Consider the following 7,525-nt stretch of genomic DNA (forward strand, 5'->3'; position numbering starts at 1 on the left):
AGCATCAGAGTCTTTTCCAATGAGTCAACTCTTCCCATGAGGTGCCCAAAGTACTGGAGTTTCAGCTGTAGCAGCATTCCTTCCAAAGAAATCCCAGGGCTGATCTCCTTCAGAATGGACTGGTTGGATCTCCTTGCAGTCCAAGGGACTCTCAAGAGTCTTCTCCAACACCACAGTTCAAAAGCATCAATTCTTCGGCGCTCAGCCTTCTTCACAGCCCAACTCTCACATCCATACATGACCACTGGAAAAACCATAGCCTTGACTAGACGGACCTTTGTTGGCAAAGTAATGTCTCTGCTGTTGAATATGCTATCTAGGTTGGTCATAACTTTCCTTCCAAGGAGTAAGCGTCTTTTAATTTCATGGCTGCAGTCACCATCTGCAGTGATTTTGGAGCCCAGAAAAATAAAGTCTGACACTGTTTCCACTGTTTCCCCATCTATTTCCCATGAAGTGATGGGACAAGATGCCATGATCTTCGTTTTCTGAATGTTGAGCTTTAAGCCAACTTTTTCACTCTCCACTTTCACTTTCATCAAGAGGCTCTTTAGTTCCTCTTCACTTTCTGCCATAAGGGTGGTGTCATCTGTATATCTGAGGTTATTGATATTTCTTCCGGCAATCTTGATTCCAGCTTGTGTTTCTTCCAGTCCAGCATTTCTCATGATGTACTCTGCATGTAAGTTAAATAAATAGGGTGACAATATACAGCCTTGATGTACTCCTTTTCCTATTTGGAACCAGTCTGTTGTTCCATGTCCAGTTCTAACTGTTGCTTCCTGACCTACATACAAAGTTCTCAAGAGGCAGATCAGGTGGTCTGGTATTCCCATCTCTTTCAGAATTTCCCACAGTTTATTGTGATCCACACAGTCAAAGGCTTTGGCATAGTCAATAAAGCAGAAATAGATGTTTTTCTGGAACTTGTGGGGGAGCCTGTTAATTTGAAGTCTGCCCCTCCAGTGGATTTAAAGTGTCAGGGTATGTCCTGGTTCAGTCCAGAGTAGTCTCAATGTATACCCTTCCTTCAAGATCGTGTTTCTGTTTTTGCTGAAGGATTCTGAGAGGCACAGAAATATCTGATAGCATGGCATAGGCTGAAGAACTGATGCTTTCGAAATTGGTGCTGGAGAAGACTTTTGAGAGTTCCCTGGACTGCAGGGAGATCAAACTAGTCAATCCTAAAGGAAATCAACCCTGAAGATTCATTGGAAGGACTGGTGCTGAAGCTGCAATACTTTGGCCACCTGATGCAAAGACCGACTCAATGAAAAAGACCCTGATGTTGGGAAAGATTGAAGGTGGGAGGAGAAGCGGATGACAGGATGAACTGGTTGGATGCCATCACCGACTCAATGGACAAGAGTTTGAGCAAACTCCGGGAGACAGTGAAAGACAGCGAAGTCTGGCCTGCTGCAGTTCATGGGGTCGCAAAGAGTCAGAATCAACTGAGCAACTGAACAACAACAACAATGTATTGTCACAAGAATACAAATCAAGCATGTAGATAAAACACTAAGAGGCATGGGCGAGCACAGAAAGAAGCAACCTCTGTGGGCAGGAGGCTCAAGGAAGATCTCTCAAAGGACAGGGGAGCTTGTTGGGACTCCAAGGGGTGAGGAAGGCTTGAGTGGCTGCCATGAATTATGTAGGGCTGAGAACCAGGCAACCTGTCAATCAGTGTCTATCCAGGGCTCATTTTGGAGAAGGAACACATTCTAGGGAGTGTCCCTAGTGCTCTGAAGATAGTAAGCTGACCATACTGTTAGATCTTGAGGGCTCGTAGGACCAATAGTTGGAGAGGTTAAGGCCAGTTTGCTGAGTCCCTTGAAGACAAAACAAAAAAAGTTTGAAATTGTCTTTGTGGGCCAGAGTTTCCCATAAGTACGGGTCACACTGGTGTGAGTCGATGAGTTAGAAGCGAGTGGAGGTAGTGATCCACTTCAGGGATGGGGATGAGGCCTGGACTTGCCAGACCAGGGAGCTTCTTTCTTACTCAGCAGCTTCCTTTGTGTACCCCAGTGTCTGTGGAAATATTATCCTAGTCTGGATTTGCCATGACTTGGAAATGTTTGGCTGTCACTGCCCTATGGACTTGAGTTGCTAAGGACACTGGGACATGTGTGTGATATTTTGAGTTGTAATTTTGTTTTCCTCCCCAACTAGATTATAAACCCCTCCAGGAGAGGAACTCTGTCATCTCTGTCCTCTTGTTCCCATTTTGCCACATGGGGAGTAAACGCTCAAGAGGCACATGATAGTTTGAGTAATTGAATATTATGGCTTTAAATAACTAAACCTCACAAATCATCTAAGACTGCTCTGCTTGCTTCTAAGAAGGCTTAGAAATCACAAAATTCTGAGTGGGAGTAACTCTAAGACATGAGTCAGAAAACTGTACTTCAAAGGAATGTGAAAACATTTCTGCTGGTGGTCACGTTTAGAGCTGTCAAGAAATAAAGATCAAAGAGTCTCAAACGGTGAATAGTATAAAGAAATAATTCTCTCGGTTAAGACCTGGGCTTTTGGTCTTGAAGAATTAAGGATGACTCATTTGCATATCAGAAACCTCCTGAGCATAATTCTAGTAACATCTATTTACTAGTCATCAGAATAACAACATTTTCCTCTTTAAATCTTTCTTTACTCTTAGGTGGGGTGGTTCATGAAGTTTCACTTAAAGGTAAAGGGACATAAACAGCTTGGTTGTCCCTCAAGATGCTAAGCATAGAATTACCCTGCATGCGTGTGTGTTAAGTTACTTCAGTCGTGTCCAACTCTTTGCAACCCTATGACTGTAGCCCACCAGACTCCTCTGTCCATGGGATTCTCAAGGCAAGAATACTGGAGTGGGTAGCCATGCCCTGCTCCAGGGGATCTTCCTGACCCAGGGATCGAACCTGTGTCATTTACCACTTGTGCCACCTGGGCAACCCCTAGAATTACCATGTGACCCAGTAATTCCATTCCTAGGTATCTACCCAGGAGAAATGAAAATATATGTCCACACAAAAACTATTAATTACATAGAGGCATTATCATAGCCCAAGAGTATAAACAGCTCAAATGTCCATGAACTAGCAAATGGACAAGTAAAATACACTATTTCCGTGCAATGAAATATAATTCAGCAATTAAAAGGAATTAGTTACTGATCCATGCTACGACTTGAAATCACATTAGTGAGACAAGTCATTCATAAAGGACCACAAATTGTCATTTCTATGAAAAGAAAGTGAAAGTCGTGTCCGACTCTTTGCGACCTCATGGACTAAAGCCTTCCAGACTCCTCCGTTCATGGGATTTTCCAGGCAAGAATACTGGAGTGGGTTGCCATTTCCTTCTTCAGGAGATCTTCCTGACCCAGGGATTGAACCCCCGTCTTCCACATTGTAGTCGAACGCTTTACAGTCTGAGCCACCAGGGAAGTCTCTAATTTCTTTGAAATGACTAGTCAAATTTATAGACAGCAAGTAGATTGATGACTTCTTAGAGCTGAAGACAGATGGGGGAGATGAAAGTGATTGCTAATGGGTATGGAATTCCTTTCTGAGATGGTAAAAATGTTCTAAAATTAGATTATATTCAACTCTGTGAATATACTAAAAAGCATCTCCCCCCAAAAATAAGATGATGATTGAAAAAAAGATGATGTAATCACAGTGAAAGGAGTCCTGCTTAGCTTGGTGGGCAAGGGGCCTTAACCCGAGGACTTGTTTTCCCAGGTTTCTCCAAAGGAAAATCAAAGGGTGGAATAAGGGGCACGTGGAAAGGGCTGACAATGCAATTAAGGTTAAGGAAGAGGAAGATGAAAGGTGATGGTGAGGCTAGTGTGGAAAAAGGTCAGCAGAGCAAGTTAGTGCTCTTGAGGGGAAGAAAGGGCAACAAATCATAACCAGCTTTTTTCTTCTCTCAGGGGATCCTGGTAGGTTTCACATGGAAGTTACCCAGCAGCCCACCTAGAGAGTCGCTCTTCCCTGCATGGTCAACTGCTAGACGGCCACCCTCTTTCCTTTAAAGGCAGATGCGATCTACCTTCCATGGGTAAGAGAATCCAGTCCTCTGAATTTTTATTTGTATCAATAGTTCTAGGGATTGGAATTGGGGGCACAAACTTGTTCCTGAACAGTAGAGGGTGCTGTGAGCATGTAAAGTTTGGGTTAGAGACTGCATTGCTGAAGGGCACAGGAAGCAGGAAGTTGTTGGGTTAGAGTCTGCATTGCTTTAGACTTGAACGGCAATCAGACTAGAAAAACGTACTTTGGTTTTTGGAACACAATTGCCATATTCTTAAAATAATGATTTGGCATACATGCCACTGTATTACAATAAAACCAAACCCCAACAGCACTGTTAATTCTGAGAAGAACATTTCTTTCATCCAGTAAACATTTATTGAATGCCTTCTATTCACAAGGTATTGAGTATTTTGATACAGCCTAAAACCATAAATTCAGAGAGGGTACCTAGTGCTGCTATTGATGGATTTAAAAAGTGAAAACCATGTTATCTGTATGTATATTCATCACATGAACTCAGAATGCAGTAGAATTCTATTCAAAGATGCAGTATTAGCAGGAAACATCCGATAGAGAAGGAGGGGAAATTGTTGGCTTTTTAATCTAGTTTCCCTGCCAATTCTACTATGCGAAAGCGTAATGACGGTTAAATTTATTTAGTGCAGACTGTGCCAGGCACTGTACTAAATGCTTTACAGCCTTGATATAAGAGTGTGGTCTGCGGACCAGCAGCATCGCCAGAAACTTGTTAAACATGCAGAATCTCAGGGGCACCCCAGACCTACCGACTCAGAAACTGTGTTTTAGAGAGATTTATATACACATTAAAGTCTCAGAGGCACAAAGAAGAGTCTTTGTATTTTCTTATTTAATCTCCATCACGACATTGGGCTCCTGCTCAGTCGTGTCTGACTCTTTGAGACCCCATGGACTGTAGCCCACCAGGCTCCTCTGTCCATTGGATTTTCCAGGCAAGAATACTGGGTGGGTTGCCATTTTGTACTCCAGGGGATCTTCGTGACCCAGGGATTGAACCTGCATCTCTTGAGTCTCCTGCATTGGCAGGTGGAGTCTTTATGACTGAGCCACCTGAGAAGCATAGAGGTATATTATTATCTCCATTTTAAAGTGGGAAACTGATGGGAAGAGAAGTGAAGTAATTTACCCAGTGCGCAGTTGGGATTTTTTAACTCAGGCAAAATAGCTTCCAGGCTCATATTCTTAATCACATTGCCAAACTTTTCTTAATCTTCTGTCCCTCAAATGCATAAAGTGGGCATAACAAACATGTCTACTTATTATCATATTGGTTAAGTAGTCATTGTTAACAAATCTAGTTGAGATCCTTAAAGTAAAAGTACTTTTTATGGTTATACAAAGTAAAGGCTTCCCAGATGGCTTATCTGTAAAGAGTCCTCCTGCTAATGCAGGAGACACAAGAGACTAAGATTCAATCCCTGGATCAGGAGGATCTCTTGGAGGAGGAAATGGCAACCCGTTCCAGTACTGTTCACCGGGAAATCTCATGGACAGAGGAGCCTAGCGGACTACAGTCTATGAGGTCACAAAAGAGTTGGACATGACTTAGCAACGAAACAACAACAGCAATATAAAGTGTAAGCCTAAGAACTCTTTTCTTGGGAGTACGTTTTACCACAAGTACCGTTTATAACAGTGTGTTTTTATGTCTGCCTTCCCTGCCTTTAACGCACCAGGCACACACCTACCCCAGGGCCTATGCGCTTGCCGCACATTATTTGCATGCCTAGCGCCTCTCACTTCCTCAAATCTCTGTTTAAATAGTACATTCTCTAGAAGCCTTCCTTGACTGTTCTACTTGAAATGACAACTGTCCCTTTTTTAAGGTGATTCAGAAAGAAAAGAAGACTTTGCAAAAACTGAAGCAAAAGAGAAGTTTTCTAAGCAAAGAAGGCCACGCAGAAAGAAGTCAACAGATTAAAGAAGAAAAAGACCCATATACCTCCCATCTTCCTTCGGCTTAGGACACTGAAACTCTGAAAGCAGACCACGTACCTTCAGAAGAGTTCTTCCAGGAGAAATAAACTTGTCCACCCGGCCACAGTCAGGCTTTCTTTGATTTCTGAGGAGGTCATAGAGAAATGGAGAGCAACAACCCACCTGCTCACTCTGCTTGTCAAGGGTAGTTCCAATAAGCTGTGAAGAAACTCTGCTACTCTGATACGGCCAAGGTCAACACACTGCGCAGGGAAGAAGACATCTTAGACTACTCCTACCATGATGCTCTGAGTGTTGCCAACAAAACTGGGGTCATCCAGATGGAACCCAGCACTTTCATTTTAACTGTATTAAGGTTTCCTGTCATCCAAGAAAAAAATTACAGCTGTGCCCTTTCCCACACCTACACACACTGTTTATTCCCCTTCTCTGCTTTGTTTTACTCAACAAGCACTTTTTATAACCTATTTTTTTTTCACAATTTAATGCAAATTCCCATAAGGACAGAGAGTTTTGTTTAGTTCATTAATTGTGCATCCCTCCCCACCCCCAGCTCTTAGAAAAGTACCTGGGACAATATCAGTTCAGTTCAGTTGCTCAGTTGTGACTGACTCTTTGCGACCCCATGAATCGCAGCACGCCAGGCCTCCCTGTCCATCACAAACTCCCAGAGTTCATTCAGACTCACGTCCATCGAGTCAGTGATGCCATCTAGACATCTCATCCTCTGGCGTCCCCTTTTCCTCCTGCCCCCAATCCCTCCCAGCATCAGAGTCTTTTCCAATGAGTCAACTCTTCCCATGAGGTGCCCAAAGTACTGGAGTTTCAGCTTCAGCATCATTCCTTCCAAAGAAATCCCAGGGCTGGTCTCCTTCAGAATGGACTGGTTGGATCTCCTTGCAGTCCAAGGGACTCTCAAGAGTCTTCTCCAACACCACAGTTCAAAAGCATCAATTCTTCAGCGCTCAGCCTTCTTCACAGTCCAACTCTCACATCCATATATGACCACTGGAAAAACCATAGCCTTGACTAGACGGACTTCTGTTGGCAAAGTAATGTCTCTGCTGTTGAATATGCTGTCTAGGTTGGTCATAACTTTCCTTCCAAGGAGTAAGCGTCTTTTAATTTCATGGCTGCAGTCACCATCTGCAGTGATTTTGGAGCCCAGAAAAATAAAGTCTGACACTGTTTCCACTGTTTCCCCATCTATTTCCCATGAAGTGATGGGACCAGATGCCATGATCTTCGTTTTCTGAATGTTGAGCTTTAAGCCAACTTTTTCACTCTCCTCTTTCACTTTCATCAAGAGGCTTTTTAGTTCCTATTCACTTTCTGCCACAAGGGTGGTGTCATCTGCATATCTGAGGTTATTGATATTTCTCCAGGCAATCTTGATTCCAGCTTGTGTTTCTTCCAGTCCAGTGTTTCTCATGATGTACTCTGCATGTAAGTTAAATAAGCAGGGTGATAATATACAGCCTTGATGTACTCCTTTTCCTATTTGGAACCAGTCTGTTGTTCCATGT

At 43.1% G+C, this 7,525-nt stretch overlaps 1 long non-coding RNA gene across 1 annotated transcript; it reads left to right on the forward strand.

Moving 5' to 3' along the window:
- The first annotated feature begins 3,782 nt into the window (after positions 1–3,782).
- On the forward strand, positions 3,783–6,370 carry LOC123329386. The gene is made up of 2 exons (XR_006544768.1): positions 3,783–4,047; positions 5,888–6,370. It is a non-coding gene; the product is annotated as an uncharacterized LOC123329386 (long non-coding RNA).
- Positions 6,371–7,525: the final 1,155 nt, after the last annotated feature.

This window comes from Bubalus bubalis, chromosome 15 (genome assembly GCF_019923935.1).
Source record: "Bubalus bubalis isolate 160015118507 breed Murrah chromosome 15, NDDB_SH_1, whole genome shotgun sequence".
NCBI lineage: Eukaryota > Metazoa > Chordata > Mammalia > Artiodactyla > Bovidae > Bubalus > Bubalus bubalis.